Raw genomic sequence first — 13,804 nt, forward strand, 5'->3', positions numbered from 1 at the left:
GAAGAGTGCACATGTGTGAATGTGCTCTACTAACCCAGACAGCAACATAGTGTTGGCCCAGATGTGGTACACGTGGAGTCCACACGGCCCAGATGTGGACCGGATCTGGGCCGACACCATGTTGCTGTCTGGGAAGTAAGAACGAGCCTATGAACAAATCTGGAAATAAAGCAAAATAACTGAGAAAAATGAGAAATAGTCCTCAGGTGCCATGTCTGTAATTTATATCAAAACATCTAGCATTAATTCGATCTCAAACAGTTTCATTAAAAGAAGTTATTACTCCACCATGTGCATGACGTCATAAACCAACGTGGTTGAACGACCACTTTGCGTCAATATGGTTTCGGGAAACAGTGTGACTAGCTAGTTGATTTCTTCAATGATGCATCGTACTATGGTAGTGAAGCATCGAGTTACGTCGTTGTACGGGAAACGCACCCCTGTTCAGTCCACTGTCTGTGATTGTTTGTGTTATCCTGTGAGCACTCTCCGTCTTCCTGGATATCACTTAGGCTATTTGGATTATCTTCATCTTCGTGTGCTCTTGTATTCCGCCTTGTTAGCAGTGTGACAGGCTGAAGTTAAGGCTGATATAACTTTAATTTATCCTTTGCACAATATCCTGTAGGTCAGTAAGATCAAAATTGGGCCTTTCAAGCACCAAAATAAACAACAACAACAGAATCATGAAACTGATTAAAAAATCTGCTACATTCCATGTCTCCTGGAACCATAATATAGCTTTGTGTTCAGGTCTCTGAATCGGTTCAAGGAACGAAAACAAAAAACGGAAACGTGAAATTTTAACAGGAACATAAACAAAATTAAAACTAAATCAAGTTTAAATGTTTTGAACAGAAACGCTTATTTGAAATTACCATTAACTGGTTACACATTACTTTTCCATGTTGCATGAACACAATTGGCTAGTGTCTTTGCATAGGTTATCTGATTGGCTGACGCCTGCGTTGGCACTTGAAAAGTTAAAAAAATGTCAACTTCTGCCACAAGCAACGCCAGTGATGCAATACAACAGAACGCACAATTCAGATTGAAAGATCCATTCCCTCATTTCCTTTTGGAAAAACAAAACAAAAAAACACTCTCACCCTCTCTCCTTGAGGGTTAGAGTGAGTAAAAGATGACAGAATTTTTATTATTGGCTTAACTAATCCTTTAAAGCACGGGTCTACATGTTATCATAACCGAAAATGTTAAAATATACAATATTGCTTATTCGGAGCATACCCTCTATAAACAGAACCGGGTGAGCAAACACACCCATATCTAAGAGAGCCAGCTGCATTATCTCAACTAGCCCAGTCAAACTAATCCAAACACCTGTGCCTCAATCAATGGTTGGTTTAACATGAATAATACTATGATGTATGGAACGAGAAGGGCGGGCTTCCCATTATCCAGCAGAGAGCAAGAACACACACACACACACACACACACTTACAGTACACATACAGGGCAGACATTTTGGCCCTCACCAGAATAGCAGATGGAGCCAGGGTTTATTAGCTCTTAAAGAGTTCATCGTGTTTGGTGTCTTGGCCGAGACTCTGGAGTTTTGTGCCAAATTAGTCACCACAGCTAGTCATGTGTTTGTTCTTGGAGTGTTTCAAGATGCAGGACAGTCATTAACCCTGCTAAGCTTAGCAGAAGTACTCAGCCATTAACATGGTGACACCAACAGAAATATGAATCTGTACACCTGCCAAATTCCCAATGCAAGACATTTCACACTGCAAAACACATAGACCACTCACAATTAAGCAATGTCACAACAATGTAAGTAAGTTTAAAAGAAGAGTGTGTTGCCTGTTCAAAAGATGTCCTAATTCGAAAACACAGCAAGTCAGTGATGGCTTAATCGTTTCTGAGAAGATATTGGAGTAACAAGGAAACATTATACAACAGTTCAATAAAAAGTTAATGTTGAGTAACTTGCATTTTATTGCCAGTTATTGAGGTTTTTTGTTCTGTCAACAAAAATTGTGTTCCAAACAAAGCCAAAGCAGAATCATGAGATCATGAGAACAAATCCGTGTTTTTTAATGAATCATTCAAATGAATCAATGACTTATTCATAAAGACAGTAACTTGTATCGTTCCTCTTTGAATCAGCATTCTTGAAAGAATCAGTTGAATTAATAATTCAATTATTCATTCATAAAGACAGCCACTCATTTAATTTCTGAAAGAATCTGTGTTTTTTGGAAAAAATCATCTGAATTAATTTTTTAATGATAAATAAAGACAGGGGTTGCATCCAAATATGCAGAGGTGGGCACAAATACATCAAAAACTATTTTGTTACAAACTACAAATACTGGCTCATGAAATGTAACAAAATAAAATACAAAATACTAATGTGAAAAATGTATTTAAATAAAATACAAGTAATTAGTATTTTGAAAATACAAAAATACTCCCACAATAATCTTAAAGGGTTAGTTCACCCAAAAATGAAAATTCTGTCAGTAATTACTCACCCTCATGTTGTTCCAACCCCCTAAGACCTTCGTTCATCTTCGGAACACAAATTAAGATATTTTTGATGAAATCTGAGAGCTGGATCACTCCTCCATAGGCATAAGGCATTATAACTTGCTGGCCCAGAAAATGTATTAAAGCTGCATTATGCAGCTTTGCCGATTTCTTCGCTGTTTTCTCACTTTTTGCTCACGGGTTTCTCTATAGAGCTCCCCCTACAGCTTCGGAATAGATATTTGACAACACTGTCGTCAAAATTCGTTGGCTCGTCCCATCTTCTCCCCCTGGTCATATGCATTTGTTTTCAAAGAACCCGGCGAACGCACGGAGCCATGTCCACTGAGGTATGTATAATACACAGAAGGCTAGCATATAAATGTTTAGATAGTATATGTGTGCAGTGCCGTAAAGCAGTATGTTACATTGCGAGACCTGATATCACACGATACTTCCTGATGTACTTCCACACGATCCGCTAGCTGCCCGCCCCATAAGCATAAACGCGTCTCTGTAGGCAGCATAGGCTCTGAGATCTGCACACAAAAACAGTTGTTTTCACCCGGTTTAGCCAAACACTCAAAACCAAAATAAATAGTGTTCCAACCAATCACCGACAGGGGCGGGTGTTGCAAGGTTTTTGTGTGCAGCCGTCATAGGCAGCCGTGCACGAGCGCAAAACCTCACAACACCCGCCCCTGTCGGTGATTGGTTGGAACACTATTTATTTTGGTTTTGAGTGTTTGGCTAAACCGGGCGAAAACAACTGTTTTTGTGTGCAGATCTCAGAGCCTAGGCTGCCTACAGAGACGCGTTTTTTGACGGCATGCTTATGGGGCGGGCAGCTAGCGGATCGTTAGGTAAGATTAGATGAATGTGAACATTTATGTTTGGGCCTGAAATCGCTGATACCACCTTTAAGATTGAGCCACTGTAGTCACTTGGACTATATCAACGATGTCTTTAATACATTTTTTGGGCCAGCAAGTTATAATGTCTTAGAAGCCTATGGAGGAGTGATCCAGCTCTCAGATTTAATCAAAAATATCTTAATTTGTGTTCCGAAGATGAAAGAAGGTTTTACGGGGTTGGAACAACATGAGGGTGAGTAATTACTGACATAATTTTCATTTTTGGGTGAACTAACCCTTTAATGCCGTTTTTAAGAGGAGCAGCGCCACTTCTTCTCCTGTGTTCAAAACTCATTCACTTCTTGGAGGGAGCCCGGTCTACAGGGTGTCACGTGATTTTCGTGCATCTAACCTGGACATTGCCATTGCCAACATCAGACCGAAAATATGGCAAAATCGTTTACTATGGTGATAAGCATGGTGATTTTTCTTAAGTATTTAAGTATTTGAAATACTCTAAATACACTCCCTCAAAATATTTTGTTACAAACTACATTTTATTTTTTCCACACCTGCAAAATACAAATTACAAAATACACTAAAGTAATTAAATACGTATTTAAAATACATTTAATTGAAATACTGCCCATGTCTGCAAATATGCATATTTACCTATAGTAGTTGAAAAACAATACGGGAAAAGAGTAGTATGTCTGAATTCACAGTACTCATTAAAGAGTATAGGCAAAATGTACCTGAATGACCTACTACTTCTGGCAGGATTATGGAGTGTGCATCCAATGGACACTTTTTTATCCCATGAGGCCATGGGAGAGGATTTGTGAATGGCAGTGAAGAGACAAAACTGATGATGGTAGGTCACATGATAATGACAACATGACAAATGTATTATGTCCAGATTACATTCATACTATATAACTTTTATTTTTTTTTAGCGTTTATTAAAAATATGTTCCTACTCAGAGAAAATGCGGTTTTGGATGAAACCAGTGACTTGTACTGTTTCTGAACGAATCAGTGTTTTGAATGAATAAGTTAAATGAATGATTCAATGACTGATTCATAAAGACAGTCACTTATTTAATTTCTGAATAAATCATTGTTTAAGCTAATCGGGTAAATTAATGATAAGACTCACTATAAAGACACTTGTCACTTGTGCTTACTTATTGGTCTAAGGATGTAAACTAGAAAAAGCCACTGAAGAATCCCCGTGACTAATGCACAGACTGACATTCTAACTGGAACTTGCAAACAACAGTCTATTTATCAGCACTCTATATATATCAGCGACACACATATCAGCCGCTCGACCAACTAGATTTGAGGAGCAGAAGTATAATTACTATTTTATAAATTTACATAACATTTAAATACCCAAAAAGCTAAAATATAAGCTTGATACTTGAAACCAAAAACCCAAACACTGACGTCCACCCACTTTTAGTTGTGTATCAAGGTGCTGTTGGAGACAGCGGGCTGCTATAGACCTGTGAAGGACCAGTGTTTTTATAAAAAGACATATGTATAAGGCTGCAGCAAGGTGCTCCCCTGTGTACCAGTCCTGAAGACTTCTCCAGGCCAGAACAGAGGCATACGGGGGGAAATTGGCCTTAACTACAGAAGAATTTCCATAGAGTCACTTTCCTGTATGATTTCTCCACCATACATCTTTGAGACACACATCAGCCATTTCTGGATCTACTGATAGACAAATAAATTAAATAGATAAATGCCTGGATACTCTTTGAAGATTTATATAAACAATGATTTGGAGTGCAGGCATAGACAACGATCAAGCTTATGGATGAGAGGACAGCTGAAAAGTTAACAGAAAACATCAGTTCAGTGTTTTTCCTTGGCTGGTTTTTTTTTCACTCCAGGAGTTGGCTTCAGACTTGCTTGAATTTCCTAGAATGCCACCTCACACAGATAAACAGCTGCCCAATGCAAATCCACTCTTTTTAAAGACCTCCATGAAACTTAGTTCATGGAGTTCTTTAAAAAAAATCACAAATGCCGTTTTCTTTCACGTGTTATGACATTAATATTTGTATATAATTCCTATTGGGAAAGGGATTGATTTGAAGATATCGTCCCTCTATTTTAAGAAACCAACAGGCTTTAATTTATATCACATTAATTATAATTAGAGCTGCTAGTCAAAAGAGCATTTTATTGGACAAAATTGGATTTGAGTAGTGCAAAATGAGTCATTTGGGCCATTTCCCTCAAAAACATAGAATGTACATTTTAAATGTCTAATGGTTCAGTTATCAATGGGATATGCCCGCTTCAAAGCTAACACACACGGACTAAAAGCTACAAAGTTTGATTTAATGGGGTCTTTAAGAGCTCTTTCTGCTCATGGCATCTAGAAGTGCTGACAGACATTTGTCACATTTGTTTTTCTTTTCTTTAAGCTGAAATGCTTTTGTCGAAATGGTGCTTTCATACACTTCAAACTGGACATGATGACTCTCCGGTGTGCAGCGTCAGTTTGGCCAGATTAATGGAGGTAATTCACAATACAAAAAAATAAAAACAGAAGCATTGTGCTCCCTGCACACACACACTAAACAAACTGCTCAAAACTCAATGGCCCAATGTTTTATTTTCTGGTATCCAGTGAACCAGATTAACCAAAAACACCAATCCCCATAGCTCTCACTTATTCCTGCTAGAGATTCACATTTCAATTGTGGGTTTGACAAAGCAGGGGGCGACTTTCCCACAGATTAAAATGGACATCTGTTTATTTTTCCAGATCATAGCCTGGATTTGTATGGAAACGTTGTTCAAAAATAATTTCTTTACATTATCAATGTATAAAAACAGTTGTGCTGCTTATACACTGAACAAAATTATAAACTTGTATACGACAGCGTTTTCCAAGTCCTGCCAATATCCAGTAACTTCGCACAGCCATTGAAGAGGAGTGGACCAACATTCCACAGGCCACAATCAACAACCTTGTTCAGCTCATGAAAAATGGGGGCAAAAACAAAAGTGTTGCGTTTATAATTTTGTTCAGTGTATATAGTATATACTGATATATTTTTTTTTTCTGGATTCTTTGATGAATAAAATGTAGATTATTATTTTTTTAAACTATGCTGGAAAGAAGTTATGAAAAGATTTGTGATACCTTTTTTCCCAAATACATTATTTAATACTCCATATGATGTTATAAGTATGTGGAAATATTTCTTTCTGAGTGCTTTGTCATATTTTTTGTTGATGAAGTGGTTCTGTGGGACAATGAGAATATCTTTGGCTAGCTGCTTCATATGAAGCATGAATATTTGCACTTGTTTTTTGATTGTTCTGGAAACATCAGTACAAAGAGGGTTATGAGAGGCCAGTATGTTTATTTAGCAGTTTTAAGGATATACTGTTATACTGTTAAAATTATTAGTTTGGCTTGAAGATGGAGAAACTATCAAAACATGCCAATATGATCATATCACCATTGTCCTTATTGTGTTTCACATCTCTGATTCAATTTCAACACTTCACACAAAAACATCCCAAATCCCAACTCTATTTTGGCAAGAAACGCACATTTCAACACACCTTTCCAATCAAATCACACACACTCATGCCATGCAGAATATTTTCAGGTATATTATTCCTTTAAAGTAAATTACAGTTCCCTCACAACTAACAAAGTGCTTGTGTTTCACAATAAACACCCATTACTCTGTAATGGATGGTACTAACACCTTAGGGTAGGTCTGAAAAAATATTTTCACACAAAATATATTAATGTAAATCCATGCTGACACACGTGCACAAAAGCTACTGGCTACTGACTATCTTGGGACAAGTTAGCATTTGTGAACACGCTCACACACTTGGCTATAGCACCGGTGGTGTCGAGGGACAGTCTTTAAGTTGTGCGCAGCTGTGCGAAGTTTGCAAGGGTCTGCTGCTTAGGGATGGAGATGTCAGCTGCAATAAAATGAATCATGGAACTTGGGGAGGAAAATAAATCTAGACGGGTCATTCCCAATGACCTTACAATGCGTGCCTTTCCATCTTATATTAAAACATTTCATTGAATTGGAAATGTTGACATACACAGAGTCACGCACACTTGCATCATATGAATGTTACTATTTATGTGTGCATGAGCTGAATTTGATCACAAGCATGACTTTGAATGTGATTCGTCCAATTATTGTTATTGACTTAACGTCTAAATAAAGGCCATACCAAAGAAGCAATTCTTTGGATGAAATCATATCTTTCAAATAGAAAGCAATGTGTGTGTTAATGGCACTAAATCCTAAATCTTCATACCTTGACTGCACTACAGGGGTTCCACAAGGTTCTATTTTAGGACCAATTTTATTCACACTGTAATGATTTACCTAAAGTATGTAATAATGTTAATGTACAAATGTATGCAGATGATGTTATTTATACTCATGCAAATAATTTTGAAGTGTTTAAAAAAACCTGACTTCTGCAATGACCCATGTTCAGGATTGGCTTACTGATTCATGTATTATTGAATACAAGAAAAACTGTGTGCATGATGTTTACAAAACAGCCATGACTCATTCTAATGTGTTTTTGAGAGGGGAGGAGCTTAATATCATTTGGGTCACTTTAGACTCTACTTTAACTTTTAAAATCCAAGTGAAAAGGGTATGTATCATTGTCAAATTTGAGCTTTTGCAAGAACCAATGAGGTTCATTCTTGTGTTACGCAGCGCGTTTGAGCTTCCGCAAGAACCAATGAGGTTCATTCATGTGTTACGCAGCGCGTTTGAGCTTCCGCAAGAACCAATGAGGTTCATTCTTGTGTTACACAGCACGTTTGAGCTTCCGCAAGAACCAATGAGGTTCATTCTTGTGTTACACAGCACATTTGAGCTTCCGCAAGTACCAATGAGATTTGTTCTCGGTCGTCACGCAGGTTCCGTTGAGCTTTGTTTATGTTTGCTGATCAATGTTAATATGTAAATGAAAGCCTTCATTTAATCTGTGAAGTCTACCTAAAGTGATCATGTCTCTTCAGAAAATGTTGACTAAACCACTCAATTCATATGGATTCGTTTTATAATATCTTTATGAACTTTTTAAGTTGCGTAGCTGTCAATGGAGGGACGTACATCTCTAATTTTTCATCAAAAAGATCTTCATTTGTGTTCTGAAGATGAACAAAAGTCTTATGGGATTGGAAGGACATGAGGGTGAGTAATTAATGACAGAATTTTCATTTTTGGGTGAACTATCACTTTAAGCAAATTAGGCCATTTTTGACAGTTGATGCTGCTAGGTTGTTCTTACCGTCAATGATTTTTTCACATGTTGAGTAGTGCTTCACTAGCTGGTCATTTGCAGGTGGTACAACACTTGATAGAAAACCCTTTTCATTTTATTACTGTAACATTTTGAAATTCTTACTCGGTGTTGACTTTAAATGCATTTATTAAACCAAGTGCTGAGAGTGGCATTGGTACTAGGGCCATCTCTAGAGAGGACTGTGAGGTGCCATACAGGTACAAAACATTTGGTCAAACTGTGTCTATTAAGGGAAGTGAAAATTAGAATAAACTACCACTTGCAATAAGCGAGTGTTTTACATATCATACTTTCAAGATCCATCTTAAACAGTGGCTTATAACAAATCAGATTTGTGATCATTATTAATTAGGGATGTGTTAACTTTTCTGTTATGTTGTCGTTATGTTTTGTATGTATTTCTATACTGTTATTAGCAATGTCTTTGATTGTTTTACCTGCCTTGGGACTATGGATGTAATGTTGCTATAATCATTTTTTACATTCTGTACCTTATACTGATGTTCATTAACGTGCATTGTCCTTATTAAATAAATAAACATAAAAAAATTAAGAATTTATGATATAGATATGTGTGTGAATGAGAGCGAAGCAAGAAAACACACATTTTCAAGTTGAAGTAGACAAACCTAAACAAAACCACATTTAAAAAAAAAAAAAATCATACCTCGCAGTTGTCTGCAGATGTTGCTGATTGATGCAGAACTGGCCAGTGTGGATAACCCTAACCAGGTTAGAAAACACTACCACTGCCATGCACCGGAGAGATAAGAAAACCAGATGGCCAACTCTGAAAACAGAGGAAGATGACAACATCATATCTACAGAAAACAGAGCAGCTGCTGACATACACCTTGTTTTCAAAGCTGGACAGGCCAAAGTCTGTCAATTACACAAGAGGGTAAAACCAAGACAAATCAAAAAATAGAGCCGCATTAACTCATACATACAGTATTTATGTTGCACGTTCTCTGTTTTGTGTACCTTGTGTTTTTGTTATCTGGATTTTTAGGTTGTATTCTGCCCGGCTCTTTTCCCGTTTCCAACGCCATGTTGTAGTCAGTTTGAAGTTTTTCTCTGTTTATTCGCCCCTCATTGTCCCCGGTGTTCACTTCCTGTGTTTAGTTCTCGTTTGCCTCTGTTTCCATAGCTACCTTGTTTGTTTTCATAGTTACCTTTGTTAGTCTCTTTAGTGATTGATTACTCTAACCTGTTCCTTGTTAGCACTTGTTATCCTGTGTATTTATATTCCAGTGTTTCCTGTAATAATTGTTGGCTCTTGTCCTTCTATGGCTGTATGTCCCTTAAAAAGGGTTCTATATGGAACCTTTTAGGGATTCCAAATATGAAGTGCCTCATAGAACCCTTTAAGGTTCTACATAGAACCTTTTCTTCTAGAGTGTGAAGCATTTGGATATGTATTTTATGACCAGTGAAAAGTGAGAGGAGCTTATTACATGGCCCTGTGCTCTTATACCTGTTGCCGCAGCCATAAATAGTGTTAGCAGTATCCCAGTGAACCAGTGAGTGTCTAATTTCATTCATTCCCTTGTCCTCTTCTACTCGCTCACCCTTCCTCTCACCTCTTGACCCAACCACAGGAAATTCTTCACCAACCAGCTGATCAGCCATTAGAGGGAGATTTTGTGATGTATTGGGCTTAAGAAAAATCAATCTTCAAAGGGTGTGAAGGGGAAATGAAAGGGAAAGGAGTGAGCGAAAGCATGTTGGATGTGGAAAATCCTGTCTTAAAGAGCTCGGCATACTGTTTGTTGCTCTTGGCATCTTCAAGGGAAAACTATTCAGAGGGAGAAGGTGCAGATGAAGTGAGACTGATATTTTTGAGCACATGGTTTAAAAAAAAAAAAGACTTTTGTATTCCCTTCATGTTACCTGCTGCATATTAACACAACCACAGAAGAACCTACTGTGGGTGAATTAACTCAATAAACATTTCATCTACAATCTTCTTCTAGATTAGAGTACTTAAATATTATAACATTTTTACATATACTGTTACTGTAAGAGGGTAGTTTACCCAAAGAAATACTTAATTTTGTTTTTCTGTAACCATAAAAGTCCTACAGGTTGTGCACTATATTCAAAATTCTTTCCAAAGCTTTTTGTGAGATATAGATAGAATTTCTTTAAATAACAACTTAAAAAACTTTCTATTTAACAGCAGAGATTAATCTTTAGGCATATTGTGGCTTTTAATTTAATATAACATAATATATGTTATACATATGATTTATAATATTTTTTCTCCTTAAAGGGATTGTTCATCCAAAAATATAACTAAATTATTTCATAATTTACTCACCGTACAGTTGTTCCAAACCTGTATGACTTTCTATCTTCAGATGAACACAAAAGAAGATATTTGGAAGAATGTTGGTAACCAGACAGTTGATGGACCCCATTGACTTCCATAGTTTTTTTTTTTTTTCCTACTGGAAGTCCATGGCTACAATCAACTGTTTGATTGCCAACATTCTTCAAAATATCTTCTTTTGTGTTCAACAGAAGAAAGAAATTCATATAGGTTTGGAACAACTTGAGGGTGAGTAATTAATGACGAATTTTTCTTTTGGGTGAACTGAACCTTTAATCTCATTTTATGAGGCCCATTAACATGTTAGCATTATCCCTTGCTGGTAGAAGGTCTAACTACTCTGGACTCAAAAGTCATCCATTAAAGGGTTAGTTCACCCAAAATTCTGTCAGTAATTACTCACCCTCATGTTGTTCCAACTGCGTAAGACCTTCGTTCATCTTCGGAACATAAATTAAGATATTTTTGATGAAATCTGAGTGCTGGATCACTTGTCCATAGGCTGCTAGGTGACCGAAACTTGCTGGCCCAGAAATGTTATTAAAGAGATCGTTAATATAGTCCAAGTGACTACAGTGGCTTAATCTTAAGTATATCAAGCGACGAGAATACTTTTTGTGCGCACAAACAAACAAAAAAAACGACTTTATTCCACTATTCATTTCCTTCTCTCTGGGCCTCGTAGTGTTTTTGCGCAGCGCGTCTGTGTTACACGTCATCACGCATCACACACATGACCAGCGTCGGCCAATAGTGAGCCTACGTGGTGACGTGTAACACAGACGCGCAGCGCAAAAACACTACGTGAACCAACTAGAGGCCCAGAGAGAAGGAAATGAATAGTGGAATAAAGTCGTTATTTTTGTTTGTTTTTGCGCACAAAAAGTATTTTCGTCGCTTGATATACTTAAGATTGAGCCACTGTAGTCACTTGGACTATATTAACGATCTCTTTAATAACTTTTCTGGGCCAGCAAGTTTCGGTCACCTAGCAGCCTATGGACAAGTGATCAGCTCTCAGATTTCATCAAAAATATCTTAATTTGTGTTCCGAAGATGAACGAAGGTCTTACGCGGTTGGAACAACATGAGGGTGAGTAATTACTGACAGAATTTTCATTTTTGGGTGAACTAACCCTTTAATGACCATTCAAAAGTATCCATGAATTCTGTCCCTTTCTTCAAACATCATATAAATAATTAAATATATTATAGTTGTTTTTACCAGTGGCCAGTTTTTGAGGACTTTTAAAAGAGTGTCTGTTTCTTTTTACATTGAAGCAAGTCTGAATAGTTAATAGTAATGCATTTGGACTGTGTGCATTATTGTTAAAACAATCAGCGATGAAATTGCATTCTATTTCTGTGGCTGCAGAGTTATTATTCACATGCCACTTACAGTACTGGGCATTGATGATCAGATTTAAAGCATTTGATCCCTTTAAATTCCACCCTGGTATACCAGAACAATTCAATGTCTGGAATGTGAATTAGGCCTGCAATAAACCACCACAAGCTGATTCATACATTCATCTGTAGTAAAACTGACCCACAACAGAAGACCTTCTCACCAAGGAGAGTCAGAATCAGTCAAAAAAGAGGATCACTGGGTGGTGAAACCATCAAACCACATTAAGTTAAATGCAAAACAGAGGCAGTGACCACCAATGTTTCTCTGCTCTCTTTCAAAGACAAACACTGTTTTATGGAAGTGTTTCATTGTTATTTTTCAAAGCCAGAAAACAAAAACTACAAAACAAAAGCCTCTTGTGAAACATCACAACTTCTGATCATTATGAGCCAACAAGGGAATCAAGAGTTTCCTGCTGGTTCAAAAGAGACTGACACTTTTTATAGCATTGTATAATGAATTCCTCAGTTTTCTGGACAAATCGTTAAAATCGTAGAACAATAGGAAACCTCTTTGCGATGGAGGGGAAAAGTGCACAGCTCAGCATTTTGAGGAATCTCTGCTAAGCATTCTCAGCTGGGGGTGAACCGCGAGACCCCCTCGAGAAAAGAAATCCACCTACAGATGAACTGTGAGTGAATAGAGAAAGGTGAGAGAGGAGGAGGATGACAAGTAGGATAAATCTCTGTGTTATATTATCTATCTTCCACACTTCCAACACATGTTCCTATATCATTCGGACACCTCCCTCTGCGTGAAGCACCTCTGGAGTAATAAACTATGACTTGGAGGACAGATATGGGGAGGGCAGTGAACAAGCTGCTCATTACAATACATTAGTGTGGTTTCTGTTGTATTTACTGGTTGAAACCTCATAGTATCAGTCAGATACGAAAAATAATCACTTGTTGCTTTGTTGATCTGAAGATAGAGGCTTTCACTCTGCATAACTATGATTTTAAAGTAGCCTAATAAATGCTTTATTTATTTTACATGATGTGGGACGCTTCATTGTGGCTGCCATGTTGAGATCACATAGCCAACTGAATAGCCTACTACTCATTTGATCTCTGTAACCCACATGTATTCCAAACCATCTGCATATAATTAAAATTGTGTGAACAGATACTTACAATGGCATTGGTAACCTAAAAACCTAATGTTATTTTAACAATGTTACATCCATACCACCAGGTGGCAGTACAAGTCCAAGGTAACAGACATAGCAGCTAGCACGACAAACTATGGCTGTGTCCAAAATCGTCCCCTATACCCTTAAAAAATGGCACTATTTTAGGGGACAGCTATCTGTAGTGGTGTCCAAAAACATAGTGGATGTTATCGAGTGCAGTCATTAAAGGTATAGCG

General features: G+C 37.4%; 1 long non-coding RNA gene across 1 annotated transcript in view; it reads right to left on the minus strand.

The window, feature by feature from the left end:
• Positions 1–6,443: 6,443 nt before the first annotated feature.
• LOC311069126 overlaps positions 6,444–13,804 on the minus strand; it is a 126,070-nt gene continuing 118,709 nt past the window's right edge. The window contains exon 3 of the long non-coding RNA XR_014603481.1: positions 6,444–9,480. This is a non-coding gene — a long non-coding RNA (uncharacterized lncRNA). The remainder of the gene's footprint in view (positions 9,481–13,804) is intronic.

The sequence above is a fragment of the Abramis brama genome, assembly GCF_963993115.1.
Source record: "Abramis brama genome assembly, chromosome: 18".
NCBI lineage: Eukaryota > Metazoa > Chordata > Actinopteri > Cypriniformes > Leuciscidae > Abramis > Abramis brama.